This window comes from Mastomys coucha, unplaced genomic scaffold, assembly GCF_008632895.1.
Source record: "Mastomys coucha isolate ucsf_1 unplaced genomic scaffold, UCSF_Mcou_1 pScaffold13, whole genome shotgun sequence".
NCBI classification, from domain to species: Eukaryota; Metazoa; Chordata; class Mammalia; order Rodentia; family Muridae; genus Mastomys; species Mastomys coucha.
Genome location: NW_022196895.1, coordinates 66,079,781 through 66,101,325, shown reverse-complemented (window position 1 = coordinate 66,101,325; position 21,545 = coordinate 66,079,781). Strand labels below are relative to the sequence as shown.

At 39.7% G+C, this 21,545-nt stretch overlaps 1 protein-coding gene across 1 annotated transcript in view; it reads left to right on the top strand.

Annotated features, from left to right (window-relative positions):
- The first annotated feature begins 2,610 nt into the window (after window positions 1-2,610).
- The window catches only part of Rab27b (RAB27B, member RAS oncogene family), a 148,057-nt gene continuing 129,122 nt past the window's right edge, over window positions 2,611-21,545 (top strand). The window contains exons 1-2 of the mRNA XM_031365979.1: window positions 2,611-2,713; window positions 2,845-2,920. The gene's annotated coding sequence lies outside the window, so the exon portion shown is untranslated. The remainder of the gene's footprint in view (window positions 2,714-2,844; window positions 2,921-21,545) is intronic.

Genomic DNA, 21,545 nt, shown 5'->3' with positions numbered 1-21,545 from the left:
TCCTCTTCTGGGCTACAGACTGTTGACTACTGTGTGTCCAAAAATGCCAAGAGGAGAGTTAGAAATCTCTTAGAACCTCCTACCTGCATTCCTTGTGGGTTTTTTTCTCGATGCTTTGGTTTCTTGGGTTTTCTTGTTTGTTTGTTTTCCAGAACACTATATCTTTTTTTTTTTAAGTTTTAAGATTTTTAATTACGTTTTTCACCCTAAAGGGGGGGGTCTTTCAACAGATGAAGGGCAGGGATTCTTTCAGCACCCTACTGCTCTTTACCTCTGCCTGTCCTTATTGCACAGGTAACATGTCTGTGTATCTTGAGGGCCCAGCCTTTGCATAATACAGCATTCCTACCATAGCTCTCTAATACTCACAGAAGTAAGCACTATAGACAAATGCGTGGCAAAAGATACGCTGGCCCTTCACTAGCTTCGGAGATAGTTCTCTGCCTCTAGCCAACTCATGCATGGTTTCCTACTTACAATCATCTCTTCAGGACACATCTCTTACCGCCCTTTTCCTGCCATTAATGTTTTTTTTGTTTTCATAAACATGCTAAATTATAAAGAAGCACAAAGAAACATAACATAGAAGCAAGTCCTAATCTATTGGACTCAACCAAGCAATCATTGACTGGGCCAGAATGATGCACCGGTTAACCCAACTCTGTAAGGATGCACAGATGCCTCGGGCTGCGCATACTGCCCCCTAAGCAGTTAGAGCTCTTTGACCTATATGTGACTTGAGATCAGTTCAAGTCACTGATTTTCAGGTCCTCAGATCATTAAAAACTTTATTCTCCCTCACTGATCCATTCAGTATGACCTTAGGCTTGATAGATCTCTGATCTTCATAGTAGGGAACTCTTGAGTCTCATAGTTGAGACTCTTGTCTTGAATTTTTGTCCCTGAACTCTGGAGTCTTCTCTTCCCTGGCGTATGTGCTAACTGCCTTGGGTATCTTGATACTAGCTATTCAACATCATCTATGCAACCTGACTCCGTGGATGTGAGGTGGGTGCGGTGCCTTCTCTCAGCTGCACAACCAGCTCTGTTAGGTGTGGACACTGTCCTGCTGACCACTTGAGAGGCTAGACTGTGGTCCAAGGCCTGCTACACGAGCCTACCTCTCCACACAAACTCACTTCACCACTTCCCTCTGGCAATTTTGCTACTTTTATGTACTTTGGTTAGAAAAATATCAAAGTTGATACGAAGTTGACATTTCAGATTTTAGTCCCGTCTGTACTAATCTGCTCCCTGCACTCAATCTCTTAACTGCAAACACAGTGTTAAAAAGAAACTAACCCTCCAGCTTGGCTGTGCACCCAAAGCATCAAAATGCGTGACTTATGTTACCCATCATCTCAAAGCAAATATCTTAATACATATAATTTTGTACTTATGTGCATACATTACTTTTGTTTGTTTGATTTTGTTTTGTTTTGTTTTGTTTGAGACGGTGTGTGTGTGTGTGTGTGTGTGTGTGTGTGTGTGTGTGTGTGTAGCCCTGGCTGTCCCAGAACTTACTTCATAAACCAGACTGGCCTAGAACTAACGCACAGAGATCCACATGCCTCTGCCTTCCCAGTGCTGGTATTAGAAGCGTATGCCACCATACCCTGGGCTAATCTTCTAATTTAAATTGTGGCTAAAGAGTGGTCAGCAGTTATGAGGACTGGTTGCTCTTGCAGAGGACCTGATTTTTGGTTCCCAGCATCTGTATCTAATCACTCTCAAATGTCTGAATTCTAGGTGCAAGGGACCTAGAACGGCACCGGAAGCAGTTGCTCAGAGATGCACAGTGAATTGAATTTTGCCGGCTCAGAATGATGCGCTGCAACATTGTAGCTCATCATCTACTTCATTTCGTTTCTCAGATATTTACCGAGATCCTACCATATGTTGAGTAATCTTCCAAGGGTTACTCTACAAAGGAGACCAAATAGATTCTTTTGCAAATGGTATAGGATTGTCAAATGATAACACGGTCACAGAAAATGTCTACGGCGTGAGTGGAGAGACGGTCTAGTGATAAAGATGGGGGAAAAACGAATAAAGGAAGATGAAGTGGATGTTTACACTTGTGCCTCTTTTAAAGAATAAGTTCCCAAAGGTCCCTATTTCTTTTACATTTGTTTTCTTTTGTATTTTTTTTTTTAAAAAACAAGATAGGCTAGGCTTGAATTATTAGAACCTCAGAGTATTTGTAAGTGGTTAGAGAAATTTCTATATTGTTCCCTTTACAAGTTGAATGTGGGTTTAAAACCCAAAACAAACAAACAAACAAAAAAACTATGAAATAAATGAATTCCAGTAAACAGGAGTGTCCATACAAACTGGTTTTCTATCTGATGGCCTCTAACATTGTTAGCACTCTTTGGTCATTGCTAATCCTTTTATTCTTAACAGCATAGTCTGCACATTAGCAAATGATTATTTACTTAGCACTCTTCCATAAACAACGCCCACTGTTGCTGCTGCTTAGCTAGGTAGGTGACTTCCTTAAGACCTCCTGATGGCAGCCCCGGACAGACACAGCAGGGCGGCCTTGTGGAATCTGCTAGTTGACTAACCTGAGCAGGCACTAGGACCGCCCAGACACTGTCTGCTGGAGCGCTTCTCACCCTGTCAGAAGGACTGAGCCGGTTTAGCTGTTACACAAGAAGAGAGCAGCCGGCGCCAAGGCTCCGACTGCCTCCCTTTTGCAGAGGAGAAGGTATAGATGAGCTATTTATCACTCAGTTTTTGTACAATGCCCGCGTGCCATCAGTGTTCACCTTAATCGGATGCTCTCCCAGCGGTCCAGCTCTAACGGGTTGCTCTGTTGTTTTATGTTAATTCCCACAGCGGACGCAAGCCACAGTGCTGTAAAGAAATGGGCTAGCTACTCCCCCGAGGCTGTGATCTGGAAGCATTCGGAGGTGTAAGTACCTGGTCTCAGATCTCTAAGGCACTGGCTGTGCTGTATGTTCCTTGCTCCCTTTTCCTCCTCATGGAAGGAGCCAATGTGCGGTGCCATCTGCATGTTTCATTCATGAAGAGCAACAGAGGGTGACAGAAACCGCAAGTGATGGGCCTGAAACTCCACTTTGGAGTGGCAGCGGTGTCCCTTCCAGTAGGCTTCAGGTTTTCTATGGAAGCTGGGTTTACACACAGTTTGGATAGGGGAGTGGTTTTGCTCAGGGCTGCGGACTGCTGGCTTGGTTTCTGCTTTCTGTTTTCAAGGCTTTCAGCCTTCTTTTCTAATCACTGCTCTGCTGCAGGGTAGGGGTCTCTCCCTGATTCCTTATGTCTACGGCTCCTTCCTCTTAGCATAAGGGTGGACTTTCAGAACGCTGATGAGACACACACACACACACACACACACACACACACACACACACGTCCCAGAATAAAGCCTTAGCAGAGATACCCACTTCGTCGATCACCTTTACACTCTATGGCACAATTAGGAGACAACACATAGAAGCTTATGAGAAATTAGCAGCCTGGGATTCTCTTCTATGTTACCACATGTGTGCTGAGGAAATTGCTTACTACTAGAAAACCTAAAGGAACGTGATTTTATGAAAAAAAAAAAAAACCCTGAGATTTAAAAAAAAAAAAAAATTTACAAGCCCATTGAAGAGGCCCTCCAAGGCCTCCTTATCGCTTCCAGGCATTGTAAACTTTAAGACCTGGTTAGTTCGTTAGGTATGTTGAGTTCTTCAGTAATCCATTTATATGGGTGTGTCTGCTGCCAATTGCAGTACATAAATCCATCCAGAGAGGTTTATCATATTAAGTTTGTTAATAGTTAGTTCATGGTTGCGTGATAAAACTGGGGAAAGAAAATAACCAAGGCACTGAAAGCAGTCATTAAGGGATTTATAAAATCCTTTTAGCGGATCAAGAAGTTTTGTATTAGCTGGGAGGGGGTGGCTTGCCTTTAAACCCAGCAATCAGGAAGCAGAGGCAGGCAGATCACTGTGAGTTTGAGGCAAGCCTGGTCTACAGAGCAAGTTTCAAAACAGCCAGCCGTCCACAGAGAAACCCTGTGTGATGGCCATTCCCGGCTGCCAACTTGATTACATCTGGAGTGAACTATAATCCAGAAATGGAGGACACACCTGTGATCCAGATCGTGAGGCTAGAAGACAAGTTTCTGACCTGGATCTTGACATGGAGATCTTGAGGCATAGCGGCCATGAAAAACTTAGGCCCAGGCAAGGTAGTACATGCCTTTAATTTCAGGAGACTGAGGCAAGCAGATTTCTGAGTTCGAGGTCAGCCTGGGACAAAGCAAGTTTTAGATCCAGGCATGGTGGTACACACCTTATGTCTGAGCCACACCTGCTGGAGGCCTGCATTAAGGGCGTTGGAAGAAGGAAGATTTACTCTTCTTCGACTTGCTGGCACATCTATTGGAACCGACTTCTACAGAAGACCAGCCGAAACACCCAGCCTCGTTGGATTGGAACCGACTTCTACAGAAGACCAGCCGAAACACCCAGCCTCGTTGGATTGAGCAACTTCTAGGTTCTTGTACCTCCCATCCACAGCTGCCTGTTGTTGTGTTAGTTAGACTACAGACTGTAAGTCTTCACAAGAAATTCCCTTAATATACAGAGACATTCCATAAGTTCTGTGACTCTAGAGAACCCTAACTAAGACAACCTGTCTCAAAACAAACAAACAAACAAAACAAAACAAAAGTTTTGCATTTAGATGCCTATGTGTCTTATACATTGAATGTATTTTATACATTATATAATATATATACATTACTTATACACATAATACAACCATAATTTGCACATTATATACTATATAATATATAATAAATATATCTTACCCATGAAATATCTGATATACTAAAATGCCCTAATGAAAACATGTTCAGTAATGAACCTTTTGAAAACGTGCCTATGGTTTTCCTAAAACTGTGATTGACAAGTAGAGAGAGTAACTGTACTGGTACCTACATTTTACTGCACTAACTCATACTTTTTATGTTTTAAATATTGAGCTGTAATGTTTACCTTATAAATATAATAGTTTTAAATGAAGTTAGAAGTAGTTGTAATTTTATTTAACTTCATTGCAGTGTCCTTAGGATGCAACAACTATCCAAAGAGAAAATATTAATATCCCTACATGGTATTTCTTAGTGGAGAAAATCGTTTTCATTGTTGACTCCTGGAGAAAGAAAAATCAGATTAGACAGAGTGATTGTCTTCCACTAATTTCAGAACCCAGGGTAAATTTTAATTTTACATTTCAGTTGTTGACATAACTGTGGTATATACGTCTGTAAAAATTGTATGAAGTTTTGTACACTTTTAAAAGGTTTATTTATTTTTTATGTGTGAGTACACTGTCAATGCCTTCAGACACACGAAAAGATCCCATTACACTGGATCCCATTACATATGGTTGTGTGCCACCATGTGGTTGTTGGGAATTGGACTCAAGACCTCTGGAAGAGCAGTCCATGCTCTTAATGGCTGAGCCATCTCTCCAGCCCTTGACTTTCATTTTTATGTACTTAGCACCTGTACTTTGCTTAGAAACAGTGGAGCCCAGGATTAGCCACAGAAAACTGAAGTCACGCTCTAACAGGATCTGGTGGTGGAGTGGGCAGTGTTCATTGAGTGGATAACCAATGAGATTGTAGGAAGGGAAGGGCTGTCCTTCTGGATTCCTGCAGAATGAAAATCACAACTCATACATGGATTTTTGAGGAGGGGTTGCCCTTCATAAACCACAACTGGGTAAAATTGTATGTAATTTGTAAATTGAGACTTTTCTTTTGAAAGCCAATTAAACTTTTTGCTTATTAAATAAAACACTAAATGGGAAGTCACTGAGAGCATAGTAGGATATCACACTCACACTGGCAGGGTTACATGAATCAGGAAGGACAATGTCACTCTTTTTGTTGCAGTCTAACAAAAAAAGAAAGTTATTAATTACCTAGCTTTGAGAGCTAAGGTATTATCATTTCCAGAACTGGTTATTCTTTATTAAAAAAAGAAAGAGTTGAGCAGTGCCTGGTGGCCTGCCTACACCTGTAATCCCAAAACTTGCGAGGCCAAGCAGGATTGCAGGAGCATGTTTAGCATGGGCTCCAACAAGAGCAGCACAAGAAAACACTACTTCATAAGCTAGATTCAAAGAGAAGAAGGTAATGAATGTGAAGGAGAAAACTAAAGAAGAGGAGGAGAAGGAGGAACTGTCACACAGCAGAAAGCTTTTGAAAACCACGAACTCTAGCCTTTGAGTATAACACCAATAAAAGTATAGAACGTATCCTATGCATTTATTGGTAAGCAGGCTAATCCAGAATATTGTTTTAATTTTTACTCTCTGCTTCACATAACTAACATGAACATGGCTGCCACTATCAAATTCTCTCTCAGACTGAGGTCTTAGACTAAACAGAAAGAGGAAAGAGAACCTGTCCATCAGCATTCACCTCTCTCTGACCCCAACCCCGGATAGAATGGACCAGCTGCCCCATGCCTCATACTGATGTGGCTGGCTGTGACTTCTCAGCCAAGATGCACTCTATCTTCAAACTGTGACTGAAGCCATAACCCTTCTTCCTAAGCTGCCTGTGCCAAGTCTTTTGCCACAATGAGGAAAAAAAAAAAAAAACAACTACTATACATTCCCTCCAGCTATTGGAAAGAGGCAACACTACTTGGGAATCTTCCATACAATACAACCAATCAAATGCAGAGCTGTGGAGCCAAGTTGATAACTGTACAACACAACTCCTGCACCTAAGGCTCAGAGAATACATAGGAAGAGGGGGAGAAAGACTCGAAGTGGCAGAAGAATGGGGCAGTGTGAATCTGCATCTTTGAAGAACATCAGCAGCTACAGTCATAGACTCACTGACCTGACTGCCTAAACATGAGCTGAACAGGGATGATAGACGGGGAAGAGATGGTGAGGCCTCAGCCCTACACAAAGACCTACAGGCAGCCACGGAATGCCGAGACTCGTCAATTGGTTACCTAATACCAAATAGGTAATCTCCCAGACATATACATATATGTAACATTATACAGACTGCGCAGGCTGTATTTACATATTTAGGAATATACAAGTGTGTGTGTGTGTGTGTGTGTGTGTGTGTGTGTGTGTGTGTGTGTGTGTGTACAGTTAATGAAAAATGAAGCCATGAATTTGAAAAAGAACAGAGAGGTATACAGGAAGGTTAAGAATGGGAGAAAGGAAAGAGAGAAATTATATGGTTACATTAGAATCTCAAAAAAATTAAAGAGGCTGCATTCACATGAATTTTTCTGGTTGTCTATAAAACCATAAACACTGTGATTGATCAGTGTTAATTATGATGCTATTTTTCCAGGAACAGTACACTGAGATGAATAAACCCAGCGGGTTAGACTCATAGCCCATGGCTAAACTATACATACTCATACTGGGCTCTGTCCATCAAACACAATGAGAGATTCAAGATGAGTAAGCCTGGCACATCACAAAGTACAAAACAGAGTTCAGATTCAAGTTGAAGCAAGTTCACAGATGAAGAAAAAGGCTCCTTGGATACTGGAGCTATTTCCATTTAAACACTTGGGATTGTTTCATTTCCTCACTGTACACTGTAAGATACGCACTTGTACACAAATAACCACGTTTACATATGCAACCAACTGCTTGAGTTAATTTTTCATTTTTTTCATACACCATATTTTGGTCACATTATTTTCTCCTCCCAACTCATCCTGGATTTCACGGCTCTCTTCCCACTGCAAATCATATTCTTTTAGAGTTAGTTTTTAAACAGTAAATTATAGTGTCATGATTTAAACTTTTCCTTCCATCAGCTCTAAGTGACAGAGTTAAGCACAGGAGCAGATAGTTTAGATGTGTCATCTCCTTGAAAAATGAACTGGGATGGAATACGCTAGACACAGACAAAGCTGTTTTATCAAAATTGTCAAGAAATAAAATTAAACTTTTGAGTTGAAAAAGACTAGGATAGAAAATAGGAATGGTGTGTGTGGGGTGTGTGTGTGTGTGTGTGTGTGTGTGTGCACGTGTATGTGTGCATGTCCTTATGAACACAGGATTCTGATGGTGACAGTCATTGATAAATTAATAAATTCTGATTAAAACCTGTACAGACCTATGAAAGTTCTGTATCCTGTGTGGGTGTAAGGTGTGATAAAGCAAAGTGTTCTGAGCAACAGTTTAACTTATGGGGGAGACAGAACAAAAATTTAAATTTAAATTCCTAAGACATCTTCCAACATCATTTAAGATCTACCTGCAGTCTGGAATGCTGATACTTGTGTGTTCTAGAAGTGAAACTTCATCTATTTGGTCCTCTTCTTCTCCTTTTCCTTCCTCCTTTCCTTCCTCCTTTTTAAATATTACCTATCAGAATATTATCTATTACCTATTAGAATTATGATAATTAGCAATTGCCATTTTTAAAAAAAATTATTTATTATTTATTTTATGTATATGAGTATACTGTAGCTGTACAGATGGTTGTGAGCCATCATGTGGTTGATAGGAATTGAATTCAGGATCTCTGCTCGCTCTGGCCCAAAGATTTATTATCATAACTAAATACACTGTAGCTGTCTTCAGACACACCAGAAGAGGGCGTCAGATCTCATTACGGATGGTTGTGAGCCACCATGTGGTTGCTGGGATTTGAACTCAGGACCTCTGGAAGAGCAGCCAGTGCTAAGCCATCTCTCCAACCTGCCATTTCTTTAAATATTTGTTATTAAAATACTATTTTTCAAAATAACCATGGGGTTTTTTGTATTTCAAATACAAACATGCGAAGTGTGGAAAGACGAATGTATTGTGGAAGCCCACTGTTTTCATATATAATAAAATAGTAGTTATTGATGAATATTTTAAAAGTTGAATAAAGGCTGGAGAAATGACTCAATGGATTAAAGTTCTTCCTACTTTTCTAGAGGATTCAGGCTCTGTTTGCAGCATCAACATTAGGTGGCTCACAACTGCCTGTACCAGGAGGATGGACTCATCCCTTCTTGCCTCCCCAGGTACCTGCCCTCACTCTCACATGCACATGCACATGCGTGCACACAAATAAACATCTTTATTATTTAAAGTAACAAAGTTGTGTTAAAGTGTTGAATAATAAAAACATGATATTGAGAAAGTGCTAAAAATTTGAATTAAATAATTTACAGATAGTTATAGATAGGCATTCAATAGACAAAATTCTTAGTTATATATCACCTTTTGGTGGCATGCATCTAATAGGGTCAGTAATTCTTTTTTAATATAATTTAAGAACACAATCAGTCACATCTATTGTAAATACCAAAAATATGACAACTTAAAAACAATCATGTCATAATAATTACGATTAATTTCAAAAGGCATAACTAGAACTTTAGTTTACTTGTAACCATTAAATGTCATAAATAATAACATCAAAATCATAAAGTATTTCCTAATTAACTCATATAAATATTTTGGTATGAAAATAAAGGTAGAATATAGAAGAACTTTGCTATTAGTAGACCCTGAATGCAATCTTGAAAATATTTGCTCTTTAGTAGACGTACTTTACAAAATTTAAATTTAATTTTTCAAACTATGATTTTACTAGTGAGATGTATAAAAATGTGGGAGATTTTGTTTCTTAGTCAAGAACTGAATATCAAAATTAATAAGAATTATAAAAATTATACCAATCGAGGGAACGTAGTTCTCTTTTGGATGCTTATTGATAAAATATCCAAAACTTCTGGCTGGTTGAAAAGACATGACTTAGCAACAGCGTATGGGCAAACACTTCATGGTTTGAAGCCTCAGGAAACACAGGATGAATGGTCAATACAAGCGGCTGTAGGGAAATAGTGGTGTGTGCATAAGCAAGTGATCAAGGGACCCAGGACCCAGGTACTGTGAAGTTCCCTCTCACCTGGTGATGGACACATTGTGATTCTGTGCTCTGTTGTGCTCGACATGCTACAAGGGTTCCCGGTTACTCAAAATCATTTCGAAATTTAAAAGCATAAAGATGCTTCAGACTTGCAAAGGTGAACAGAGCATTTTGGGGTTGAGAAAGAGAATAGTTAAGAAAGATAGATTGACTCTTCAACTTTTTAATCTGCCTTCAACAATTTGTAACAGAAATGAGAGTTGGATTTTAGGGCACAATGAAAGGGTCTTTCTCAGCTGGTGGTGGAAGCCCGAGGAGTATAGAGCTCTGTGGTTTCCTTAGAAATAGAGAATCCTTGGGCAGAGTCTTATGTTTAAAACAGGATGTTTGGGAAGGAGATCTGACATCAGATAACAATGACTTTGTCAGTCATTTCTCTGACTTACATGTGTAATGAATAGAAAAGATTTTGATGACTATCAAATGACTATTGAAGATGTGTATAAGGCATCTGCTACAATATTTATTGTAAGGGTTGCGGCCCTTGGGCGAAAGGTTTCCTCAGTGGACTTAGTGCTGCAGTTCCAAGGGGAAAGGGTTCCCTGGTGTGTCACAGCTCTAAAGGGAAACCTATCTTGGCAGATAGGAGCCAAGAAATGTCCCAAAGTCCCAGCACACAACAAAACTCACACATGAGATTTTTTTGGGAAAGACACAAGAGGGTGGCAAAACAACTGAGTGGGAGGCGGGCTTTAGGGAAGGGTTCTTGGGATTTCAAGCTGAGGGATTGGTGGGTTTTCAGAACCTAGAAGTGGGCTTGGAGCTTTCACCTTACATGTATATTCAAAAATACCCACTTGTTCTTCTTCTCTCAAGGGTCTCAGTAGCAATCAAACTTTATGTTAGTGCGCATTTCAGAGAAAGAAAGTAGGGATTCAAGTTTCCCAAAGGTGCTTACATTTACTGAATGGAACACTTCTGATGGAAAGGAGACGATAAAAAGGGAAACCCCATCAAGAAGACCAGTAGATTTCCATAAAACATTTTGGAAATATCCTTAGTATTAGTTATCTACCACAGTGTTCCTTCCTCTGTCCTTCTCTCCCATCATTCTCTTGATTTAACCCTTCCTTTTCAATTGTTCTTTAACACTCTACACCACTGTGTTATATATCCCCTCCTTGAAAGTATCCCTCATAGGCTCCTTACTAATTTTTTTTTACTTCAGTGACCATGGAGCATTCACATCTGAACATTTAAAGTTAATAACAACAAGTGATACAAGAACACGTGTAACTTCTCTCTGTCTGCCTGCAACATTTGTCTGGGTTACTTCATTCCCAGTAACTTTCTGACTTCATCCTTTTTATCTGCAAACACTATAATTTCATCATTCTTAACAGCTGAAATGATACTTTATTGTGAAAATGTGTAACATATCCATTATCCATTCATCAGTTGATGAACTGCCTAGTTCATGCCATTTGCTGTGGTAGCCTCTAGAGAAATGAATTTACAGGGGACTCTGTGCTCCACAATGGAATAATAGAAGAGACAAGCGAGAAGGGATATTTTGAGTTTACCTTTATGCAAAGGCAGTTAGTTTGACAAGCTTGTACAAGTTTCTGCTTGGAGAAACTCTTACAAATACAGGTTTCTAGAACTGACAGCTTGGATTCTACACAGCATGTTTAATAAATGCTGTACAGTAAATGGAAAGAGGGAAATGAATCTGCAGTGATCTTTCTCGATTTGTATCTCTATTTCTATAAGTTTAGGAACCTTTGTGTACATAGTTGCAAGATGGTATCTAGGATTACTACCACCCTTAAGTTCTAAGGGTATTTTGGATGAAAAAAAAAATTCCCCTTAAGCTGGAATACAGGTGTGGACCTAGAGCACACCTAGTGAACACACAGTTATCCGTCACCCACGTCTGGGTGTTAAGTGTTCGTCATTAGCAAGCAGACTAAGATTCTAGCATGTTCTATTTTGTGTGTACATTCTGTTTTCTCCTTGGCTTCTTTATGTTGTTTGTAAAGCTTTGTTTTATGCTAAGTTGATATGTTTTTCACTGAGAATTGTTTTAAAATCTTGTGTTGGCACAAATCACATTATTTTTGGAATTAAAATAATGATCATGCAATTAAAACCATTTAATCACAACAAGAAAATGCCTCTTTATCCTCAGCATGAGTCACATAGAGTTCCACCAGGCAGCATGGTCCAAACTGAGCAGTCGTTAACAGCGGGCAGAAAATGGCTAACAAACCTCCTTCGATCACAAGAATCCATGTATGGCACTGGGGTTATTTCTACAGAACCATTTTCCCCTCCCCCAGTATACTGTTTGGAGGTTTAGAGATGAAAGAAGATTCCTTCGGTAGGACAAATCAGTATTTCCCTACTTAGGATTCTGATGCTAAGGCCAAGCGTCTGCCAGACTTACTGTGGTTACTATGACGCCTTGTGGGCAAATCCTCATTTTCAAGGTTAATTATGACCTGTAGTTGGATTTTAAGATGAAGTAGGAAAAAAGGCCAAAAGATGGTTATTGGGTTCCTGGAGCTAGAGTCACAGGTGTTTGCGAGCCAGTTGGGCGCTGGGTACTGCACTCTGGTCCCGAGCAAGAGTGCAAGTGCTGCTAACAATGAAGCTGCCTCTTCAGCATATTGTTTTGATTTTAAATGACACTATTGTGCAGATTTATGGGCTATACTTCTATAGCTGTATTCATGTATATAGAGTAGAGTGAGAAATCAGGTAATGTATATAGTGTGCAGTGAGAAATTTCTGTCTCCTTAACTGGTTACTGCTTCTCTTTTGTCGGGAGCATTGAAAACTCTCTCCATACGTTTTATAAAATGCACAATGCTTTGTCATAGATCAGTGGCGAGGCCCCTGCCTAGGGTGCATGAGAACCTGACTTCCAGCTAAAGAGTGAAGTGTGTGTGTGTGTGTGTGTGTGTGTGTGTGCGTGTATGATAACTGTATATTACATGATACTTTGCTGTAGAATTCTACAACTTAATCTTCCTACACTTATTTTCCTAATTCAGAAAATGTTCCAATTGTATAAAGTAAGTACCAGTCAAATCCATTATTGGAAAAATCCCAGAGTGTCTGGCATCATGAGTTTCTTAAGTTTGTGTTCTTTCTGTTATTTTCATCACTGTCTCGCCTTTTACCTCTTACATAAACTGTCCAAAATAAGGTTGGCATACAGGGCTTCTTCTGACCCCGAGACCATGCCAGTGATCATTTTTGAAACGTTTACCTATTGAGAATTTGCCATTTTACATAAATCCACACTTAATTGACGCTCTTTGTAGATCTGTGGCACTTTCTCTGTCAGTCCAAGAAGGGCTGGGGAGATTTCTCATCTGAGTGTTGAATATGCTGTCAGATAAAGATGACCCCTTTTTATGTCTTTTAAAGTATTTCCTTTAAGAAGGAAATGCGAGGAAAGACACGAATCTTGTGTCTTTCTTTGTGTGTGTCAGAGGTCATCTCTCCGAAGTACAATCGGCTCAATTAAACAGCAATTGCTTTTAGCAGTTATCATTTGAGGTGGTGTTTCATAAGTTAGAACAGAACACAACATGCTGTGGGGAGATCATGTCTTCTTGCGCTCTTCTGTCTCGCTTTGGATCAAGGAAGTTTCTTTCTTTCAATCTCATTCTACCTATGCTAATGCAATCTGACCTTTCAGCTTTAAAATTATTTAAATTAATGTTTGGCAGGGAGTTTTGAAAAACCCAGCAACATTTTCGGTTTAGAGTCCCACGTTACAACATCCCAGATCTGGAAAGTGAAGCCGTATCTTATTCTCACAGTGCTTTAATACTAGCATATGATTTTTGTCAAAATGGAATTTCTAAAAACAAGGAAAAAAAAAGAAAAAAAATACAACTCCCAGATAAAGACAAAATGGATGAATATACCAGATTCCCCTTAGCTCATTTGTTAAAGAAAAAAAAAAATCAGAAGATGTAAGATATAATGACTAGTTTAGAAACTGCTTAAAAAATTGGTTTATACTGGCACTTGTAAAGAGAAGGGTTAGCATATACTTTTACAAAAAGTGTCATGAGGGTTATCTGCTCCCAAAGATAAAACGTACATTTATTTCTATGAGACAAAACTCTAAGTTAACCCTGCAAATCAACAGAAACTATTATTAAATCTGGGACTTTAATAGATAATGAAATGAACTCAGCCCATTCCCTTGACCAGCCCTGAAGGACCTTTGTCAGCCCACGCTATGGAACATTATTTCTGCTCATCTTTTATCTTGTCCTGTGACTTAGAGCAGGGAGGGGATGGCCAGCCAGCCCTGTGAGCCAGCCCACTGCCTGATTCACACAGGGTTTCCTTTTGAAAGACAGGTTTAATATGATTATTCCTACGCATGCATCAAAAGCACTCATTCACAGTGCAGGTCTCCTTGGCTTTGGCATCCTAAGGTTTTAAACAGCCAGATTTTTTCTACATGAAATTTTTTTATTAGATATTTTCTTTATTTACATGTCATATGATATCTCCTTTCCCAGTTTCCCCTCCGAAAAAAAAAGAAAAAATAAAATAAAATAAAAAAACAAAAACAAAAACAAAACCCTGTTCCCTCCCCCCTCCCTACACCCGCTGCTCACCAACCCACCCTCTCCTGCTTCCTGGCCCTGGCATTCCCATACACTTGGGCATAGAACCTTCACAGGGTCAAGGGCCTCTCCTCCCATTGATGAACGACTAGGCCTTCCTCTGCTACATATGCTGCTGGAGCCATGAATCCCACCATGTGTATCCTTTGGTTGGTGGTTTAGTCCCTGGGAGCTCTGAGGGTACTAGTTAGTTCATATTGTTGTTGGTCCTAAGGGACTGCAAACCCTTCAGCTCCTTGGGTCCTTTCTCTAGCGCCTTCATTGGGGACCCTGTGCTCAGTCCAGTGGATGGTTGTGAGCCTCTACCATAAGACTTAGTTAGACTTCAAATTTCTCTCATTCCTGTATCCTAAGACTAGAAAGTCAATCCCAAGAATCTCTCTTCTGTGTTCCTTTCATATTACCTTTATATTCGAATGCTTCCTTATAAAGATGACCTTATAAATTTGCTGCTTAGACTACCTAAGCAATCCCTTTGCTTGGTCCTGTGTTTAGAAAGCAGCTGCTCACCTGGGAAACTTTGACAGCTCTATATAAGTTCTTAAGTCATAAACTGCCATATTTGATTAGATAGGAGTTATTTTCAAGTAGCTGGAGAGACTGCTTATTGGGTAAGATTACTTGCTTCACATTTGTGAAGACTTAAGTTCACATGCCTGCCACACGTGTAAAATCCACAGGCATGACTAGCAACCTATAACCGCAGTGCTAGGTGAGGGGGATGTGCTGGGCTTGCTGGATACAAAGATTGATGAACTACCCTGTCTCAGAGGAATACAGCAGAGAGTGACAGAGTAGGCATCAAATATCCTAAGTCCTGCATGTATTATGGGAGTGTACACCTCAGGCACAGTAGTATATAACACACAGACACTCACATACACACATACATGAGAGAGACAGACAAACAGACAGAGACATAGAGACAGAGAGACATTTTCTAAATGGCATTCCACTTAGACTCAGTTAATGCATGGATTTACTCAGTTATGTCCTCCTATAAATGGGCTCATATTTTTCCATGACCTAGGAAGGTAACTTATTACTATGAAAAATAAGTAGACTAGAAGTGTTTGATTTGAGACAACTAACTACACTGCGGTTTTCTGTGTGAGTTTACACAAGTCCTCCCAGTTCATTGTCGTTGGTGCAGATCTAGGATCTGCTTTCATATAGCATGGATTGCTATATTGCTATATGTGGATGGTGTCCACACAATCACAACTATGCTACTGGTCCATGAGCAAACTACATAGGCAATGCCAGGCTAGAATCCTGTCACCTTGTGAGGCCCTGGAGAGGACTTGGTACCATATTTTCTGAATGCTCATATCTGTCCTTACTTGAAAGTACCACTTTGACTCCTAGCAAAACCTTTGGATATATACAAAGAAGCAAAAAAAAAATCTTGAAAGACTGTTTGGTCATAACTAATGTGTTGTCATAGTCAAGATGAGCAGAACAAGGGAGAACACAATTTGTTAGCAGGTTTTCATAAGATTCAACAAACATTTTCTCAAGAGTGAGGGCACAGTACAAGATGGTCTTGAGAAACTACCAAGGGCTTTCTGAGCAAGCCTATAATACTGAAGGTTTTCTGTTTGCATTTAACTTATAGACAGCTAAAGGAAGAGTGAGCACCATTTAACAGGCATTCCTCTGCAGTCCTTGGAATAATATGAAAAATATATCTAAATGTGAAATCACACACAGGTACACACAGTAATTATTTCCAGGATTTTTCTGTTTTTACTTGAGTTAAAAAAGAAAATATTGTGATTTTTTTCCAGGTTCTTTTCAATTATAATTCTATAGATGTTTTACAGGCTAGCCTCCAGAACTACTTAAATATTTGCAAAAAAATGGACACCCGCATAATATAAATCTATGCATATATAAATAATTTGATGTAAGTTGTTAAATAAGAAAAGAATCTGATTCTACGTTTTGTTAAAAATTTGAGAAGGCATATTAATATTGACAAGTTATTAAGAGTGTGTTAGAATAAAATTCACCAAGTTAGATTTTAAAACTGGCTAGTGTCTACCGTTAGTTACTGAAGCTCTTTTACTACGCCAAGTGTTATTTGCTCCTGTGCTAGATGGCCCTTGTCAACTTGACACAACCGAGTTACCTGGAAAGAGAGAACTTTAACTGGGAAATTTGCTTCATCAGATTGGCCCATACGGGATTTTCTTGATTGCAAATCTATGTAAAAGGGTGCAGCCTACTATAGGCAATGCCATCCCTAGGCAAGAGAGTCAGAGCTGTATAAGAAGGGAAGCTAAATGTGAGCCTGGAACCAAGCCAGGAAGCAGCTCTCCTCCATTTTCTTCGCTTCAGTGCCTGCCTCCTGGTGTCTGCCTGGAGCTCCTGCACTGGCTTCCCTTGATATCCCTATATATCCTATAAATGGAAATAAACCTTTACCTCCCCAAATTGTCCTTGTTCATATTAGTAGTAATTGCATCAACAGAAAGCTAACTAGAATAGATCTAAATTACAAAATTCTACAAATTCAAATATTTTCTAGAACTTTAATTGACAATTTTTTTTAAAAAAAAAAAACTGAGTTAAATTAAGGGCACTTAGACCTAGACCACAGTGTTCAAGACCATTACAATTTACTTGTTTTGATTTAAGTGTAAAGTTATAAAGTCAAATTAGTAAAAATTGAATACAATATAAAAATTTCCTCAGTTGTAATTTTTTTTATCATTTTATTTGTTTGTTTGCTTGCTTCTTGTGAGATGCAATTTGCCTATGTATTCCAGGCTAACTCAATATTTGTTACTTTCCAAGCTCTAGAACATGCAATCAATACCACACCTATTATACTTTGTTTTTCCTGAGAGAATTGTATATTCATTTGAAGAAATTTAAGCAACAGGGATAGAAATCTACATTGTTTTTCAAATATTATTAGTTTTCCTTTTTGGCAGAGAGAGAGAGAGAGAGAGAGAGAGAGAGAGAGAGAGAGAGAGAGAGAGAGAGAGAGAGAGAGAAAAGATTGGCATGCATTCCAGGAAATAAATATACAGATCAAGTGATGGGCAGCTTCTCATTTATGAATAAAGTACCTAGCTAGGCACTCTCATGTCCCTCCTAATTATCTCAGGGTTTTATCCTCTGCCACTGACCCTGGGTATTGTATTATACAAGTAGGTTTGTGTCTGGTCAATAAGGAACTTGTCTTGGATTAATTTATTAACTTTAAGGAAGCTGTGGGTACCTAGGCATACAGAAAAATTAGTGCCTTTCCCTACACCTCTTGTGTGTTTATCCATGTTCTTTGAATATTTTTTTTCTGCTGATTTTGAGATCTTTTCTAGAATGTTAGCATATAGCAATCTGTATTTTCACAATTTAGCATCTGGCAAAGAGAGATGGTCAATATATGTTTATCCGAGTGCTACAAATGAGTGGTTGGGGTTCTTTCGCTTGATCTGGATAGAAATCACACATCAGCAAGTAACAGCTCCGTTAGCGTTGACAGCCCCAGAGGCTCACATGCTGAGCATCCAAACCAAGAAGCTTTAAGAGCTAAGTCTTGAGAATTAGAGGCTTATGACACTTAAGCTTTCAAGCCAGAGGCTAATTGCTGTAAGTGTGGGTGCTTATTGCCCTAGGCTCAGTGTGCCAACACTTAGTGGCTAGAGCACAGCTTCTAGATGCTGAGGGTAGAGCCCAAGCCTCTCTCCTCAGCGGTTCTCCCACGGACTCCTCTCCTGATGGAGGCGTACAGTGTTTGTAGCAGCAGCTCCTATCCTTGGCTCTGCACAGGTTCTCTTCTTCCCTCTGGTCTCTCACCTTTAAATGCTTCTACTTTGTGCCTAATATAAGGTTCTGCTCCCAGTCCTTCTTTGGAACTCCTCAGCTATCTCCTAGTGCTATATAAAAAATAGATGCCAGAGTTTGGCAAGGCAAGTTTTCTGTGGCATGCATCATATAAAATAAGCCATCTACTTTAGGTGTACATCTCAGTGAGTGTTGAAGAATGCATATCTTAGTGTAACCACAGTTCCAGTCAAGACCAACAAGTATGAGTCTTCTATAACATTCTTTTGCAGTTAACCCTGGCCTTAGCCTGCCCACTGTTGGTCACTGTATGTCTTAGTCAAGGTTTGTATTTCTGCACAAAACATCATGACGAAGAAGCAAGTTAGGGAGGAAGGGGTTTATTCAGCTTACACTTCCATATTGCTGTTCATCACCAAAGGAAGTCAGGACTGGAACTCACACGGGGCAGGAACTTGGAGGCAGGAGCTGATGCAGAGGCCATGGAGGGATGTTACTTACTGTATTGCTTCCCATGGCTTGCTCAGCTTGCTTTCTTATAGAACCCAGGACTACCAGCCCAGGGATGGCACCACCCGCAATGGGCCTTCCCATTGTGCCTTACAGCTGGATCTCGTGGAGGCATTTCCTCAAGGGAAGATCCTTTCTCTGTGATAACTCCAGCTTGTGGCAAGTTGACACACAAAACCAGCCAGTACACTGTAACATAATTTACTCCTTCTGGAATTTCATATACATAGAATTGTGGAGTGCTTACTTTTCTTTGTGTTTAGCTATTTTCATTTAGTGAAGTGTATATGAGATCTGCTTAAATCCTTGCACATATCCACAGTCCAAGGTTTGCTTTGGTTTGCTTCAACTTCCTAACATTATTCTACCACAATATACCCATTTTTTTTTTGTTCACTATCTTATTGATGTATGTATGGAAAGTTTGTTGTTTTGTGGGGGCTAATATGATAAAGTTGCTGTGATCCTTTATGCATAGCAAGTCTTTGAGTAGACATGTTGGTATTTCTCTTGATGAATGCCCCAAAATGTAATGACGAAGCCACAGGGTTAGAGTGTATTCATGTCGTAGGATGCTAACGCTCTAGGTTTCCTTCACTTCTCCGTCTTACTTTCCCTAGCATACACATACAAGGACTAATTCCTCGGTGCACTTGATATGCCTGACGCCTCTAAAGATCTGTTAGTGAGCATACTGTGACTTTCATTCTGCCAATAAACACTACTTCTGACCTGATTTGTGTAGACACATCTGAATATGTGCATGTCTTCTATTGAGAGATGTTTATTTAGATATGTTTGCCCACATAGATACCTAAGCATTTTCTCCATATTACATATATGAAACACTTGTAAAATGTAATATAAATGTATTAGAAATATTTTCCCCATTCTGAAATTTGACTATTCAGTTTTATAACAGGTCCATTCCTTATAATAGTGTTTTACATTGATAATGACCTATTTACCCCATTTCCCTTTTTTCTGTTTTATAGACTGTTGATGGCTACAAAAGTTAACTCTTCCATGTCTACTGCTAGAGAATTGGAATTACTCAAGTGACATTTTACAGGACAGTGACAGTGAGACTTGCCCTGTGTGACCGCAGTGAGGATCCTTATCATCTAGTCTCTGGATATTGAAACAGCCACAAACTCCGACATCTAAATAGGAAGAATTCTAGACCCTCAGGGTTCAGGAGGAAATGACATGATGTTCTCTCCATCTCTACATTGAATAAAGATTTTGCAGTCAGGCCTTTTTTCTAACACAGCACGCTTTTCATTACAGGCAGCATTGTGGCATAATTCATGTGGATGTTAGACCAGGAGAGGAAATGAGAAAGTTCTCACCAATTTTTCATTCACAGGACACCTGCCCGAGTTGCACAGCTTGACAGCTGAACATCTCCAGTCTGCATATCACTCTCTCTCAAGTGGAGTCAGGCCTCCAGAGCTGCTAAAGTGGTCCCATGGGGCCAGAATGAGATCTTGTAATCAGGCAAAATTAGGCATGCACATTGGATTGGCAATTTGGACAAGTCACTTAAGTATCCTGAGCCACCGTCTCCCTGGACTGTAACACTCAAAGCCTGGGCTACACATTTCATTTTGTAAGCTCTTAGTAACAACCTTTTTTCTCCTATTGACTGGTAATATCAAATTGAGGAAGAGATTCTCTTTTCCCTACTTCAGTTTTTTTAATAGTGGGAAGAGGGCCATGAAATTGATGGAAAATGAAGAGAAAATGAAAAGTTGGTCTTTGTTTTAATCAGTCTTATTTAGGCTTATCCTATGGGACCATCTAATTTTTTTGCTTTTTGTTTTGGTTTGGTTTGGTTTTTGTTTTATATTGTTTTGTTTGGTTTGGTTTGGTTTGGTTTGGTTTTTTTGAGACAGGATTTCTCTGTGTAGCCCTGGCTGTCCTGGAACTCACTCTGTAGACCAGGATAGCCTTGAACTCAGAAATCCACCTACCTCTACTTCCCAAGTGCTGGGATTAAAAGCAGGCACCACCACTGCCCAGCTTGACCATTTAAATTTTTAGATGAGTGATTCCAAATTTAAACACTGTATGAAAAACTAGAGTAAGAAGTCTAACCTATTTTCCCCTGTCAGTGTCAAATCTGTCCTGGGCTCCACCTCACTTCCCCACCCTGGCCCTGAAGCCCTTGTGTGCTTCATTCCTTGGTGTTTCTTGATGCCTATGTAGGCAAAGCTTTATCTACACTTTCCCCCCTTTTAGTGATATAAACATAAGTATGATATAGATACTTCTTAAGTATCTACTAGTTTTAAAAATATGCACATACAAAGTAGCAGATGAGCTCTAAAGTCCCCAGAATAAGATTCTAAGACTCTTTTCCACAGTATACAATATGCTGCTTGACAGCCAAGCAAGCGTTAGTGTCAATAAAAAGTGATCTTCCTCCTGGATTCATGGCTTGATTCTTGAACCTACAGGCAGAAGGCGACAGTCGATTCAAACTCAAACTACAGCTTTTGAAGACCTTTTTCTAGAGTTTAACTACTTGTGAAAACATGCACAGAGAATTCTGACATCCTTCCTTCTGGCAAAAGTCAGTCTTGAGGGATTGGCGCTTAGCTGAAAGGGTCCTGCTGCACAGCACGGCCATCCCAGTATCAAGGCGGAGTGCTGCTCTTCAGTGGAGAGTGAGCATTTTCATC